General features: G+C 37.6%; 1 protein-coding gene across 3 annotated transcripts in view; it reads right to left on the reverse strand.

Moving 5' to 3' along the window:
• The window catches only part of LOC115229835 (leucine zipper putative tumor suppressor 2 homolog), a 209,919-nt gene that overhangs the window by 117,811 nt on the left and 74,358 nt on the right, over positions 1–17,750 (reverse strand). The window contains exons 1-2 of one of the 3 annotated variants that reach the window (XM_029800122.2): positions 13,998–14,609; positions 11,828–12,061 (exon numbers count right to left, since the gene is read on the reverse strand). The gene's annotated coding sequence lies outside the window, so the exon portion shown is untranslated. Of the gene's footprint in view, positions 1–11,827; positions 12,062–12,477; positions 12,580–13,997; positions 14,610–17,750 lie in introns of those variants that run through there. The other 2 variants (XM_036500528.1, XM_036500527.1) reach the window with 2 other exon arrangements.

Consider the following 17,750-nt stretch of genomic DNA (forward strand, 5'->3'; position numbering starts at 1 on the left):
GGCTGGCAAATGGCCATGTTTAATATGTATGAAAGGAGTGGGATGTAATTCCATTTGCTGCACCGAGTGTAACCTATGGATGCATAAAAAATGCAGTGGAATCGTGGGATGATTATCAGATAAAGTTGCTTTTGTGTGTGATAGATGTGCAGGAACAGTAAGTACTAAGAGCACGAGGGACTTAAACTCTCTCAAATGCGCAGGAGGCTCTTTTGAGGTTGTAGATAGTTTCTGCTATTTAGGTGACCAAATTAGTAGCAGTGGTGGATGCTCTGAAAGTATTGTTTCTAGAATAAGAATAGGGTGGAGGAAGTTCAGGGAACTACTACCTGTGTTGGCAGCAAAAGGACTCTCTCTGAGAGTGAAAGGTAGGTTGTATGATGTTTGTGTGAGAACAGCTATGTTACATGGTAGTGAGATATGGGCTCTGACTGTGGAGGATATGTGTAGGCCAGAGAGGAATGAAGGTAGTATGCTCCGTTGGATTTGCAATATCAGTGTGTATGACCAACAAAGCACAATTGTGTTGAGAGAAAAAATAGGCATAAGAGAGATTATTTATGCAACCGATTGCGGCCGTTTGCCTGCCTGCTCTGGCCCCTTTACCAGTGGCACGTAAAAAACACCCACTACACTCACGGAATGGTTGGCGTTAGGAAGGGCATCCAGCTGTAGAAACACTGCCAAATCAGACCAGAGCCTGGTGCAGCCTCCATGGCTTAGCAGACTCCGGTCGAACCGTCCAACCCATGCTAGCATGGAAAACGGACGTTAGATGATGATAATGAGAGGAGACTGTGTTGATTTGGACATGCGATGCATATGAGTGAAGACAGCTGCATACAGAAGTACCTGTGGAAGAGAGAGACCCAGGAAGACATGGGATGAAGTAGTGAGGACTGATCTTAGGATGTTGGGGTTCACGGAGGAAATGACAGTAGACTTAGATGTTTGGTGATATGAGGTCCTAGGGAAGACTCGTTCATGAAACTGAGTGCTAGAAGAGTTGTGTCCCACCCACATGTAACAACACACTTTTCACCCACTCTACCCTAAGAAATCAAACAACAACTCCTCTTCTAACTGCATCTTTCTCCTCATACATTACGATTGTTTTCCAATCCCCTTTCTTGCTCTCACTGCTGTGCTCACTGCACCACTGCTTCTCCCACCACTATACCTACTCCCTATTTTCTAACCAAGTTCTACACTCATATTCTTGTTACTTCTGAGTATACCCTAGCACTACATCATCTCTTTTCTGCTCTCTCTTTTGTTATTCACTCATTCTCATTTAATTGTATATATTTTAATTGTTTGTATTTCTTTATTCACCATAAGGTTGAGAAAAAGAGGGGACAAAACAAACGTTGGGGTCAGGGTGAATAAAGAAATACTCTTATACTTTTGCTATATCCTACTTTCTCTCTTTCCCTTTGGCCACTCTCTCTCTCTCTCTCTCTCTCCTCTTGTTTTTTCTCCAACTAGGTAACCAAGTATCACCTTTACATCAGCACACTTATTTCTGACCTCTTTCTGTACCTTTCTCTCACTGGGTAGCCATATACCTCCTCTGTAGCAAGACACCTATTTCTGTCTCTCTATTTCTCTGTTACACTCTAACCTTTCATCATTTGATATTGGATCACCTCCTCTGTTGTGACAAACCACCTGCTTCTGTCTCTCTGTTTTTATCACACTCTTTTATCCTCAAACACAAATGCCCTGCCCCTCTCATAATTCCTTGTTTTGTGAGTTGGTTTGTACTTGGTTACCTTGCCAGTGCTGGTGTCACGTTTAAAGCATCCAGTCCACACTGTAATGTGGTTAGTGTCTAGAAGAGCATCTAGTTGTAAAAATTTTGCCAAAACTTCAACTGTGTTAGTGCCATGTAAAAAGCACTGAATCCACTCTGTGGAGTGGTTGGTGTTAGGAAGGGTATCCAGCTGTAAAATCCATGCCAAAACAGACACAGTAGCCTTGGGTAGATTTTTTAGCTGGGTGACTCCTGTCAACTGCCTTATCCATGTAGCATGGAAGATGGACATTAAATGATGATGATGATGATGAGAGAAATGTGAGTAAATAGATAGATGCATGTTTTCAAATTTTCTGACACCAGAAGGATGGAAGCAAAGTTGACCTTGGAGGAATTCAAGCTCAGAATGTAAAAGGCTATAACTAAATACTGCAAGGCATTTTGTCCAACATTCTAACAATTTCTCCAAAACTACCACTATTGTAGTAGTAGTAGTAGTAGTTGTTGTTGTTTTTTAGTTAGTTAGTTAGTTAGTTAATTTGGCTCAAAAGCAAATAGCAATGCCATGTAGGGGAACATGGAGTTAAGTACAGGGTGGTGTTCATGCAAAGAGTTCAGGCCACTTGAGGTCAAGGGAGGCTTTGAACAAAGCGGTCGTCGGCATCTTCACCATCTCGTCTGGCAGCTTGTTCCACGGATCCGCAACCCAGACGGAGAAAGCTCCCCTCCTTCGATTGAGGTGAAATCGTCAGGCACAAGGCCTGAAATTTTAGGTGGAGGTGGAGGTAGTCAATTATATTGGTACTTAATTTATCAACCCTGAAAGGATGAAAGGCAAAGCTGACCTTGGTAGAACTTGAATGCAAAATGTAAAGTCAGATGAAATGCTGCTAAGCATTTTGCCTGTCATGCTAATGATTCTTTCAGCTCAAAGCATTAATAATAATAATAATATAATAATAATAATAATAATGATAATGATAATAATAATAATAATAATAATAATCACGTGATCACATGACCGACCAGACCATCAGATGTTGCTACACATCACTGGCCACAATGCGTTCGCATTGTTTTAACCTTCAACGCCACCCCGCTGGCTAAGTGAGCAGGCCAATAGAAGAAAGAGAGAAAGAGTGGTGAAAGAGTACAGCAGAGATCACCACCCCCTGCCGGAGCCTCATAAAGCTTTTAGGTGTTTTCGCTCAATAAAAACACACAACGCCTGGTCTGGGAATCGAAACCGCGATCCTACGACTGCGAGTCCACTGCCCTAACCACTGGGCCATTGTGACTCCACATAATAATAATAATAATAACAACAACGGTTTCAAATTTTGGCACAAGTTGATTACATCGACCCCAGTGCTCAACTGATACTTATTTTCTGAACTCCATAAGGATGAAAGGCAAAGTAAACCTCAGTGGAATTTGAACTCAGAATGTAGTGATGGACAAAATACTGCTAAGCATTTCATCCAGCTTGCTGCCTTAATAAATATCCTTTCTACTGAAGACACAAGCTTGCTGTCTTAAATAATAATAATAATAATAATAATAAAGACACAGAACACTGAAAACAACAAAAAAATTATCCTCCCTCTTGCAACAAGGAAAAATATATGTAGCATACACAGAATTCCACATCTACATAAAACATGCTGCATACATTTCAGAAGTGCATTTGGTGATGCAGTATAAATTTGTAGGTAGGAAGCAATAATTTAAAACAACTTTTTTTCCCCTATTTATGCAGAAAACTATCTCTTACAGAAGATATAACTGTCACAATGATTGTCCACTGAGCACTATAAATGAAGAAGCCTCAAAATAAAGATAGGTAGTGTTAACAAAATACAGTTGCATATTAGATCATCAAAATCCTTTGAGAATGTTGCCGTCCAATGCAATCATAAGATAAAGAAAAGAAGACTCGATGAAAAAAAAAATAAGTGTCTGTGAACTAAATGATATTGTAATATCTGGAGAGAAAACTAGTCAAAGAACAAGAAAAAAAGTTATCAAGATTCTTACAAACATGTGGTCACTAAATGATTAAACAAAAATGTAAACTAATATATAGAGCAGAATGACCCTAAAAAATTAGGGGGGAAAATACAACAAAAGACAAAAGAAAAAACAACAAAAATCTACTTAATTAGAAACAAAATACTAAGAGATCTGAATAAAGCAGGAAGTGGTATAAACATAAAAGGCTTTAGGACACAAAATTACTTGTAATTTACTCCTAAATGTAGAAAGCTCTAGTATTAGATTCTTGAACTGGGGAAAGAGGATAATGGTTTCTTTTGATGATGATAATGATGGTGATGATAACAATAATTGTTTCTAGCATAGTCACAAGACCTGAAGTCTAAGGGAGGAATTACTTGGTTAAATTGACTCCCAAGTACTTGACTTGTACATTTATCAACCCCTGAAAGGATAGTTGATTACACCAACCTTAGTACTTGACTGGTACTTTATTTCATCAACCCCCTGGAGGGATGAAAGAAAACTGACCTCAGCAGCATTTGAACACAGAATCTAAAGCTGTAATTAAATACCTTAAGACATTTTGCTACTCTAATGATTCTGACAATCCACCATTCCAATAATAATAATAATGATAATGATGATTAAGATGATGATTTGTGATTTAGGCAACAGTGCCAGCAATTTTGAAGGTAGGAGTTAGTCAATTACCATTTGATTGGTGCTTTATTTTATCAACTCTGAAAGGATGAAAAGTATTTGTATTAACTCTTTATGTACTGAATTCAAATCCTGCAATTCATTTTTGTTTTCACACTCTTATGATTCTGCCTACCCGCTGTCTTTAAAAAGGATTTGAACTCAGAACATAAAGAACCGGGCCAAACTTCACAAAGCATTTTGCCCTATGTTCTAATGATTTTTTCCAATCTACTTCCTAATAATGAGAATAATAATAAATGCACTCTGAAAAAAAATTCACTCATTGCTCTTAATATTTTGTATGTTGGAGTAATCTACTCATTCCCTTTCTTTCTTAAACACTTGATATGTTTAATTAACCTTCTATGCACAAGACACATTTAACAACTTACTCAGGTTTCAGTCAATATATTGACAAACATTGTCAACAAGAAGCTTCAAAGCTAAAACTTTTGAAAGAGAACTTTTTTTTTTTAAGATGAAGCATTCTTTTTATTTTCTCTATTGTTTTTATGTTTCTTTTTTTTTGTCTTCTTTTTGCTTTTTCAGGAAAGAAATTCTAATATCCAGATGGCTCCAAGTATTCAAAGAACAAACATCTTAATGATAATCATTTAACCCCAACCTGCGAAACAAAACTAGCAACATGAAACTCCAGCTATTAACATCCCTACACAGTATATATATATATATATAACCCATGCTTCCTCATCCATGGAAAACGGACGTTAAACGATGATGATGATAATGACATATATATATATACACATCTAATGTAGGATAAAATATTTTCGAAAAAAATTTTATCAATGGCCAGCATATTAAAAAATACCTTTAAAGGTTAAATTTATAAATTTATAAGTTATTTATATATATATATTTATATATATGGGCCTGGTGCAGCCTCCTGGCTTCCCAGACCCCAGTTGAACCATTCAACCCATGCCACCATGGAAAATGGACGTTAAATGATGATGATGATCATCATCATGATCTTTTAATGTCCATGTTCCATGCTGGCATCCAGCTGTAGAGACCATGCCGAAACAGGCAATGGAGTCTGGTACAGCTCCTGGCCTTGCCAGCTCTTGTTAAACTGTCCAACCCATGCCAGCTTGGAAAAACAGAAGTTAAATGATGATGATGATGATTCACACTTGGAGTGTTTAACAATAAATTTAAAAGTCAATTAGAGCTATGACAATAGCAATGTGAAGGAACTAGAATGAAATGGTACAATTTAGAATATATATCATACAAAACATACATATATAATAGCTTAATCCAAGACATAATATTATGTTTTGATGGATTCGGGCCAGATCACATCAGCCAGAATTGAAACTCAGTGATTTCTATTGATATTCTTATATGTATATATGTATGTATGTATGCATGTGTGTGAGTATAGATATTCAGTAACAGTACTTTAAAGTAAAGACTATTTGCCAACATAATGTAGCAGCCCTGGATGGGATGAATGCTACTGTATATGTGTATGTATATATATATATATATATATATATATATATACATACACACACATACATACACAGGGTGATTGAAAAGTAATATCCTATTTTAAAATACTAATAAATTATATATTAATTGTAAATTTTTAAACAATTCTTTGTGTTCGCTTTTTGAAGTATAAATAAAACTTCATACTAAAAGCTTTCCTCTCATATCCATTTTTTTTCTAAAAATTACAATTAATAAATAATTTCTAATTATTTTAAAACAGGAAGTTACTTTTCAATAGTGTATATACATGCATCATTGTCATTTTGATGTCCTCTTCTCCATAATTGCATGAGTCAGAAGGAGTCTACTGTTGTAGATTTCCTACAGCCCAATGCCTTTCCTGCTGCCAAAAACTCTTCTGTTTCCAAGGAAGGTAACATTTCCTCTTGGCCAGACATGATTTAGCAGAATATTAGAAATGAATGACACAGCTTGTATGACAGTGGCACTCATTTACAACTATTATGCAATGTGAAGACAAGGAGACACAGACATACACACATATAATATATATATATATATGTAGTAGGAGTGGCTGCGTGGTAAGTAGCTTGCTTACGAACCACATGGTTCCGGGTTCAGTCCCACTGCGTGGCACCTTGGGCAAGTGTCTTCTACTATAGCCTCGTCCTGACCAAAACCTTGTGAGTGGATTTGGTAGACGGAAACTGAAAGAAGCCCATCGTATATATATATATATGTGTGTGTGTTTGTCCCCCCAACATCACTTGACAACCGATGCTGGTGTGTTTACGTCCCTGTAACCTAGCGGTTCGGCAAAAGAGACCGATAGAATAAGTACTAGGCTTACAAAGAATAAGTCCTGGGGTCGATTTGCTCGACTAAAGGCAGTGCTCCAGCATGGCCACAGTCAAATGACTGAAACAAGTAAAGGAGTAAAGAGTTCAAATTTACAGAAATCAAAAGACAAAAGCAGGTGAAGGAACAACAAGCAGGTGTATTGGGAAGAATGGAAAAGCCTTTGATGTATCAAGCCTATACTTTTCAGTAGAATGGATTGAGAGGAATAAAAAAAAAAAAGAGAGAGAATGAAAAAATATGGAGAAAGAAAAAAATGTGTAGGGATTATTGGTTCATGTATGTATACATACGTACATACACATAATGGTGGGATTCTTTCAGTTTCCATGTTTCCATTAACCAAATCCACTCACAAGGCTTGGGTTGGCTTGGAACTACAGAAGAAGACACTTGTTCAAGGTGCCATGCATGGGGACTGAAGCCAAAACCATATGATTTGGAAGTAGACTTCATAACCACATAGCCATGCCTGCACCTAAATATGTATACACACACATACATACACATCTATATGTACATACATATATAAACATACTCATACACACACATCTGGGTCACCATATCTTTGCATAAAATTGACCAAACAAATGCTAATATATATTTTCTATGGTGAACCTTTACTTGCTTCTCTAATTCTCTATGAAAACATTTCTCGTAAAGTGTTGGAAATGAATGGCACTCATTCACAACAATCATGCGACATCAAGACAAGGACACACATTTATTATATATATGTATTTATAAGACAGGCTGCTTTCAGTTTCTGTCTGACAAATCCATTCATAAGGCTTTGGTCAGCCTGGGGCTATAGCAGAAGATATGTGCCCAAAGTGTCACACAGTGGGACTGATCCCCAAAACCCATGTGGTTGGGAAGCAAACTTCTTTTCACAAAACTACACCTATTATACATACATATATATATATATATATATATATAAAATATACATATATATATATAATAAAATACAAAATGGGACAAGAACGCAAAACATCCAGACAACTAGGTGATACAAAAAGGGACAACAAAACATCCAGAGAGACGATACAAAAAAACACAGACGGGTCATTCGAAGCCTTTTATCTTCAGTCAAGAACCGGATCATCCTCGCAATTTCAGCTGATTAATCTTGAAAACATTGTTCTCTCTTTCTGTATATACACATACACACACTTACATGTACACACACACATATATATATATATATATATAAAAACATAGATATACACACATATGCATACATATATGCACACATACACATATACAATCACACACACACACATTGATAGTAGTTCATATATCTGAAAAAGAAGCGCATTCTAAAACATTAGAACAGTTATGTTTTTTTAGGAATGGCCAGTCAGACAGTAACCATTGGTCTCACACCTATAAAATGCTTAGCGATTTAGGTGACATCTTCCTCTACTTGTAGAGAGGTTATATACCTATGGCCATTTGAATCTGAGAGGTTGCCTATACAGCAAAGTACATTATAGGTGTGAAACCAATAGTCACTTTATGACCAGACATAACATTTATTTTCCTAAACATTACTGCTCTAATGCTTTAGAGTGTGCTTCTTTTTTGGATAAGTTAACACCAACATCAAAATAAAAATCAAATGGAAATTGTAGTTAAGATACCCGTGGCAGTGACACGTAAAAAGCACCATCCGAACGTAGCTGATGCCAGCGCCTCCTAACTGGTGTCCGTGCCGGTGACACGTAGAAAGCACCAACCAATTGTGGCCGTTTGCCAGCCTCCTCTGGCTCCTGTGCTGTGGCACGTAAAAAGCACCCACTACACTCACAGAGTGGTTGGCGTTAGGAAGGGCATCCAGCTGTAGAAACAATGCCAGATCAGACTGGAGCCTGGTGCAGCCTCCTGGCTTCCCAGACCCCAGTCGAACCGTCCAACCCATGCTAGCATGGAAAACAGATGTTAAACGATGATGATGATGATATATGAGGGCTTTGATATATGAGGGTTTATCAGCTAAGGCCATAGCTGTTAGATTACCCATACAGATAAATGGTTTTCAGTGGTGAAGGCTTGAGTAGGACCAACCACAATTTTTGGAAAATGTTGATTGCATAAAAGTTGACACAAATGTTAGTGCATACATGAATCTATATATGAAGATTTACAAATGACAGATACTCAACATATTTCTACATGTATGTCTTATGAATTTATTATATCTATATTGTTATTATCATTATTATCAACATTAATATTTGTATTCATAAAATGTATTTCCCATATTGTAATGAAACACATGTAACATGATATTAAAATAACATCACATGTTCCAATCTTTGTTTTAATAGACAAATCCACTCACAAGTGCATAATGCATATATGTATATGGATGCCTACATACATACATATAATCTATGAATGCATTATCATCATTTTTGTTATCATTTTAACATATAAATTTCTATGTTTCCATGAGGTAGTTTTCTGCACTTGAGAAGACATGTCAAACCAAGTGAATAGTGGTTGTTGCCAGTGCTGGTGACATGTGAATGGCATCTGTTCTGGTGACACATAAAAGCCATCTGTACCAACAACATGTAAAAGGTAGCAGTGCTGGTGACATGTGAAAGTCACATGTGCCGGTGACAGGTCAAAGATACCCAATACATTCTGTAGAGTGGTTGACTTTAGGAAGGGTATCCAGCCATAGAAACCAAGCTAAAATCAGACTAGAACTTGGTACATACAGATCTCTGGCTTACCAGTTCTAGTCAAACCATCTAACCCATGTCAACATGGAAAATAGACATTAAATGATGATGATGATGATGATGATAATGAAAGACACTCTTTGCCGACAATTACCTGTTTCCAAGCAAGGTAACATTACCCCTTGTCAACACATAACATCAAGGCATGGAAACACAATCACACACACACGATAGGAGCTTCTTTCAGTTTCCATCCACCAAATCCATTCAACAAGGTTTTCGTCAACATGGGCCTAAAGTAGAAAACATTTAACTACAGTACCACATGATGTGGATCAATACAACCACTCCATGGTTGGGAAGTGAACTTCTTAAATGTATACTAATACCTGCATATATATATATATATATATATATACACACACACACACACACATATACACGTAAGCTGTTTTCTCATTTGGGAAAATTCGAGGGTTGGCAACATGAAGAGCATCCAGCCACAGAAAGATGCCTCAACAAATTTCTTCTAACCCATGCAAGCATAAAAAATTTGATGTGAAAATGATATACATACACATATATACACACACACATTATATGTATACATATATATATATATATACACACAAATATGCACATACATATATATACATAAAATTAGAGGGTATGTTAACCTCGTGAAGGGATGGTTGTCTGTATGTATATACATAGACACACAGACATATATATATATATATATATACACACACACACACATACATAGAAATATATAGGTGTAGGAGTGGGTGTGTGCTAAGTAGCTTGCTTACCAACCACATGGTTCTGGGTTCAGTCCCACTTCGTGGCAACTTGGGCAAGTGTCTTCTACTATAGCCTCGGGCAGACCAAAGCTTTGTGAGTGGATTTGGTAGAAGGTAACTGAAAGAAGCCTGTCGTATATATGTATATATATGTATGTGAGTGTGTGTATGTGTTTGTCTCCCAACATCGCTTGACAACCGATGCTGGTGTGTTTACGTCCCTGTAACCTAGCGGTTCGGCAAAAGAGACCGATAGAATAAGTACTAGGCTTACAAAGAATAAGTCCTGGGGTCGATTTGCTAGACTAAAGGCAGTGCTCCAGCATGGCCACAGTCAAATGACTGAAACAAGTAAAAGAATATACATACAAATATATATATATACACACACACATACACACATATATACATGTATACAAACACAGATATACATACATATATACATATGTACACATACACACATATTGTATATACATGTGTATATTTATACACATACATATATACATGTTTGTATAATTATACATGCATACACCATACACATACACAAATATATGTACATTATACACACATCATTATCATTATTTAACATCCTTCTTCAATGCTGGCATGGGTTGGGGTAAACATAACACACACACACACACTTATATACATGATATATACTCGTGTATATGTGTGCGTGTGTGTGTAATTGTCTGTAATTGTTTTCTCTATTTCATTAATCCGTTGTTCTCCTGGAGTTTTTCTGTCTGGGCCATGGTGACATTTTTTTTTTCTTTTTTCCTTTATTTCCATACCCATTTATTTATTTATTTTTTTATTTTGTAAGCCTTTGTTTAATTTGATTTTTGGATAATGTATTATTTCAAGTGATCAATTATATAACTTAATACCAAAAATATGTAAATATATATAGTTTTTGCACAAAAGATATTAAAGTTGATATTAATAAAGATAACATTATATAATATAATATAAAAGAGAAATGAAGTAATAACTGATGATTTTTTTGTCATCAATTTTTTAATGAATTTTTTAATAATTAGCAATTATGTTATCACAATCCTTATAGTCAATGATTGCTTTCATCATCATCATCATCATCAACATCACTGCCATCATCATCATCATCAACATCACTGCCATCATCATCATCATCATAATTATTATCATCATCATCATTCTAACCTTACCTACTATCATTATCATCAGCGCCTTATTGGGTCATTAACCAAAAGAAAACGGGAGCATCTTCTCAACTCTCTCGCCTTTAATACTGAAGAAATTAAATACTTAGTACAAAACTTCTAACTTTTCTATTGAAGAATTTGTCTGCGAGACAAAAACATAAACGCTTTTAGTGTATTTGTGTGTGTGAGTAAATATTAATGTGTGTGTGAAGCATGTGCACCAAATATACGCGTGTATTTTTTTTTTTTTCATTTTCTTCTCAGGGGGGGTGGAAAAAAACTGGAATAAGATACAACGTTAGCATCAAGTTGAAAGAGAATATAAAATAGGTTGCTTACAGAACAAAGCAGGAATCATGTCTTTCGAGTTTGGCACAGTGCGACCGTAATAAGCTGCCAGCGTTGCTGCTGCTGCTGCCGCTGCCAGTGTTGTAGTTAATGTTGTTGCTGCTGCTGCTGTTGTTGCAACAGTCTTTGGGCTTAAAGTTGCATGTTCCCAACCATCACATTTTGCACATGGCACGTTCGCCGCCTTTTCTTCTTCCACCACAGCAACACACATACACACACAACCTACAGAGGGATAGATAGATAGATAGATAGATAGATACGGACAGCAAGTTTAGCAAATTATAAACTCTGATGATAATAATAATAATAATAATAAATCAACGATCATTGTTATTAATATTACTTAATTACGCACAAGGCCATGAATGTTTTAAGAGGTTAGCAGTATGGGATACTTTTAATGTCTGTGTCCTTTGTCAAAGGAATTAAAAGTCTGTCATGAAATAAGCGTTAACCGGGAACCGAAACCAAGTTGCAAACACTATTTTGCCGAGAGCATATGTCTACAATAAATAACAATGTATGTTAGACAATAAAGTCCTTGACAGGAAAATAGTGGAATGGGGTGCAGCTATAATATTTCTTTAACAATCAATAAACAGTTGTCAGTTCTTTTTAACACAGGCAAAGATGTTTACATTTTTATGGTGTTGTGACGTTCCTTGTCTTTCCCCGAGAGAACATTTACCTAAAACGAAAGGAAATGAGATATTGTGGTGCTGATGCTTTCATAAAGAACTTAACGTTGGTGAAATGATTCTAGCTGGAAATCGTAAATCGAATCACAGATTCACCCGCCAGAGGTGATGGTCACAGACTTCGACAACAATAATTCTGATTTGTATTTAGACACAAAGTCATTTCCCTTATATATTATTGTATAACATAACTGCAACAATGAGCCGAGCTGTATTTATGAAAGGGAGGAAGGCTATACAATTGATTACAGTATATTATTGGTATTTATATATATTGAGGTATTAAAGCAGGTGAACGACTCCAACAGAGATTGAACCCGGAACAACTGGATTCACTGAGAGCCAATGTGAACACTCGACCCGTTAGAAATAGTTGTCAAATCTCTCTCAAATCACATCTCACTCTCTTATATAAGACAGGAATCGTTAAATAATGTAATAATATATATATATATATATATATATATATATATATCCACTAAAAAAATAGGATGGTCATGGCTGGAACGGTATTGACAATAGGTCTGCTTAATAATAAGGCTGACTTGGGTTTTAAACATCAACAGCAACAATTGGATTCGGAAGCGTATTTAAATATTTGTTACCCTACTGTCTGCACAACCATCATCACCATCATCATCATCATCAACAACACGAAGGGCGGTAGTAATAAATAAATCCTTGTGACTTGGCTGGTATAAGGTGAATTTTGTCTGATAAAGGAATCGAATGTGTATATTACTGGTATATATCGTATCTCGTGCAGAGATTATGAATGGAAAATACTAATAATAATAATGATTTCCTTCCACAGACACAAGAATTGGTATTTCTAAAAGAACAGAAATGAGATGTTGAGGGGGTCATGCATTTCTCTGAGCATTAGCGGTCAAAATATAACGTGGTTCTTAAGAGGTTGATGGTTTTTTTTCCTAAGAACAAGTCAGGCCAAAAGAACAACCAAAAACACAAAAAAAAAGTGTGTGTGTGTGTAAGCATACATGTGTATATATGTGTGTGTGAGCATACATGTATATATATATGTGTGTGTGAGCATACATGTATATATATGTGAGTGAGCATACATGTATATATAAGTGTGAGCATACATGTATATATAAGTGTGTGAGCATACATGTATATGTGTGTGTGAGCATACATGTATATATATGTGTGTGAGCATACATGTATATATGTGTGTGTGAGCATACATGTATATATAAGTGTGTGTGAGCATACATGTATATATAAGTGTGTGAGCATACATGTATATATGTGTGTGTGTGTGTGAGCATACATATGTATATGTGTGTGTGTGAGCATACATGTATATATATGTGTGTGTGAGCATACATGTATATATATGTGTGTGTGAGCATACATGTATATATATGTGTGTGTGTGAGCATACATATGTATATGTGCATATACATACATATATATAGTGCCAAAAATCTTACCAATTTTTTCTTCTTTAATTCCAGTATGATAAAAGAGGAAAACAAAGCCAAATATAATATCCTAGGAGAGACGGAAAGAAATATTCTCCGCGAACATAAATAACAGTAACACACACGCACACTTACACACACACACACAGAAACCAACGTGCCGATGGTTGGCTTCACAGAATGATGATAGTTGAAAGACTGAAAGTATAAGCTTCCCCACAAAAAGCAAAAAAAAAAAAATAAAAGATGTAGACGATGTCGATAACAGCAGCAACAACAAACGGTTGTCTAATATAGTTTTACTATTTCTTCAGCTGCGAGTGAGGTATGACCAGGAATACGTGGGTTAGTGTTGTGAAAATACAACACTGAATCAGTCAGTATATTAGTTAAAAGTTGTTGTTCATGCTGTTCCTTGTGGAATAGAATTCTCATTCATAACGAGAGAGAGAGAGAGAGAAAGAAAGAAAGAAAGAGAGAGAGAGAGAGGCAACAGTAGAATGTGTGAGTGTGTGTGTTGTATTAGTTATGTTCAGAGAAGTCCAGGCCATATGAACAATGTGTGATGTATGCTCTGTATATGTGCGCGTGTGCGTGCGCCAATGTTTTAGCATTTGTCTACCTATAAGAGTGAAACGTTTGCATTGAGAAGGAAAATAAAAACAATTACAAGTCAATAGAATCTTGTGGTTGTGGCGGCAGTTTTAGTGGTGGAGAGAGGTAAATCTGGAAATTTGGTGGTGGTTGCGCTATAGGTAAAAAGGGTGTTGGTGTTGCCGGGGGAGGGTGTTAATGTTGAGATAGAGGTGGAGTTTGTGAGGTGGGGGTAGAGGAAATGATGGTGGTGGTGGTGGTGGTGATAGTTGGAGTAGAGGTAAAGTAGGGGTTGCGTTAATGGAGTTTCAGGTAACGGCGATGGTGGTAGTTGGAGTAGAGGTAATGTAAGGGTGGCGTCAGTGGAGTTTGAGGTAATGGTGGTAGTGATAGTTAGAGTAGAGGTAAAGTAGAGGTAGCGTTAGTGGAGTTAGAGGTAATTGCGGTGGTGATGGTTGGAGTAGAGGTAACGTAGTAGTGGGCTTAGTTGGGGAGGACTAATGATGGTGGTGATAGTTGAGTAGAGGTAATTGGGGTGGTTATATTTGGAGTAGAGATAACATAGGGGTGGAGGTGGTAAAAGTAGAGGTAAAATAAGGGTGGCGTTAGAAGAATTTGAGGTTATGGTGGTCCAAATAGCTGCAGTAGAGGTAAAGTAGGAGCAGTGTTAGTGGACATTGTGGTAAGGTCATAGTTGGAGTAGTGGTAATGGCGGTGGTTATACTTGGAGTAGAGGTAATGTAGGGGTGGCGTTAGTGGAGGTAGAGTTAGTGGTGATGATGATAGTTGGAGTGGAGGTAATGGAGGGGTGGCGTTGGTGGAGTTTGGGGTAATGGTGGTGGTGACATTTAGAGTAGAGGTAATTACAATGGTTGTATTTGAAGTAGAGGTAACATAGAAGTGGCATTGGTGAAGGTAGAGATAATGATGATGATGACAGTTGGAGTAGAGGTAATTGCAATGGTTATATTTAGAGAAGAGGTAATTGCAATGGTTATATTTGGAGTAGAGGTAATTGCAATGGTTATATTTGGAGTAGAGGTAACATAGGGGTGGCATTAGTGGAGTTTGAGGTAATGGTGGTGGTGATATATAGAGTACCAGTAATGTAGAGGTAGTGTTCGTGGAAATTGGTGGTGGTGGTGATAGTTGGAGTAGAGGTAAAGAAGAAGTGGTGTTAGTGGAGATAGAGGCAATATAGTTGTGTTAGTTGTCACTGAGGCAATCTTGTGGCTGTAGCATTAGTAGAGGCAGAGATGATATAGTTTGGGGTTAGAGGAAGTTGAGGTGATACGTTGTGGACATGTTAGAGGAGTGGTGTTGCTTTTGGAGATAGAGGTTACAAGATAACTGTGTTAGTTTAAGTAATGTGGAAGTGGTGATATTAGTGGAAGAAGGGGTTAAGTTGTGGTAATAGTGTTAAAAGAAGTAAATGTGATAATGACAGTAATGGAGGAGATGAAGGTGAGCAATGTGATGATGGTGAATTTAATGGAGGCCAAGAGGTAATTTTGTGATGATGGTAGTATGGATGTAGAGTCATGAAATTGTGACTTTTGTTGGGTGTTGGTGAAAGTAATGTGATAGCAGGAAAGATAGTAAAGGAGAGGTAATGTGATGGTGTCTGTGGAAATAGAGGTAATGAAATGTTGGTTGGTTCAGTGGCAGTTGAAGGTAAACATTCAGGTGGTGCTGGGGTAAGGGAATGAAAATAATGTGATATGGGTGGGTTAATGGAATTGGAGGTCATGGGCTACTGGTGATCGAATTTGTGGAAATAAGAGATAAGAGGTAATGTGGAAAATGGATGTTATGTGGTAGTGTTAGTGGAGAGGCATGATAATGTGATATTAGTGGAAATTCAGGTAATAGAAGTAGAGGTAATGTGGTGGTAAGAGTGGGGGTAAAGGTAATATGGTGGGGTGAAGTTTGAGTTTAGGCAGTGGTGGTGTTGGTGGATGTAGAGACAATGTGGTTGTGATGTGGGTAGTGGTGGAGTTGGAGTCAATATGGTGGTGGTGTTGGTGGATGTAGAGGTAATGTGATGGAGGTGGAGGTAATGGGTGAGTTGGGGTAATATGGTGTTGGTGTTGGTGAAGATAATGTGGAAATGGTGTTAATGGAAGTAAAGGTAATGTGGCGGTGTCGGTAGAGTTGGAGGTAATGCAGTGATGGTGTTGGTGGAGGAAAAGGCAATGTGTTGGTGTTATTGCTGGAGGTAGCGATAACGTATTGGTGTTGCTGGAGGTAATATAGTGAGGATGGATGGAGGCAATGTGGTGATGGTGTTAGGTTAAGCAATGTGCTCGTGGTATCTGTTGAGATAACGTAGTGGTGTAAGTTGAGGTAGAGGTGATGGTGGTGATTGGTATGGGTAGTGGCGGGGGTAAAGTAGTGGTGTTAGCCATGGTAGAGGTAACGCAATGGTAGTAGAGGCAGTGTTAGTGGTGGTGGTGGTGGGTGATGGTAATGGAAGTGTTAGTGGTGGCAGACGTGTTAATGTGTTGGTAGTATTTGTGTTAGAAAATAGTATTGGTAAATTGAGGCAGAGGTGATGTGGTGGCGGTGATATTGGCGATAGCGGCGGTGGTGGTGGTGGTGGTGGTGGTGGTAGTGAAGGTAATTGTTGATGATGTTAATTATCGCAGAAGTAATAATGGTTTCATTGGGAAGTAAAAGGTGATGCGAGCACATGATGTTAACGGTACTGGAGTTAGCAGAGATGGTGTTGATGATACAAATGACATTGACGATGGTGATGGTGATGACGATGGTGGTGATGACGGTGGTGGTGGTGCTAGTGGCGACGACTACGAAGGTAGCGTGCTGGTGGTGGTGGCGTTGGTGGTGTTGACGCGATAACAGTACAGGCAGCTGTGGCGGCGGCGGCGGTGGTGGTGGTGGTGAAGGCGAGGGGCGGCAGCTGTTGTGGGGGAAGGAGTTTTTATGGGAGGGTCGAGGCGGGGCTGGAAGGCGATGGGGTAGTGGTAGTGATGCTGAAAAGAGAGGAAAGGGATCAACAACAGACAAATACTTCTGAAACAGTATATATATATATATATATATATATATATATATAATATATATACTACAAAGTTCCGGTAGTCTGTCTAGAGAAGAGAGAAAGGGAGAGAGATAGAGAGAGAGAGAGAGAGGGAGGGAGGGGGG

The sequence above is a fragment of the Octopus sinensis genome, linkage group LG2 (assembly GCF_006345805.1).
Source record: "Octopus sinensis linkage group LG2, ASM634580v1, whole genome shotgun sequence".
In the NCBI taxonomy this organism is placed as follows: Eukaryota; Metazoa; Mollusca; class Cephalopoda; order Octopoda; family Octopodidae; genus Octopus; species Octopus sinensis.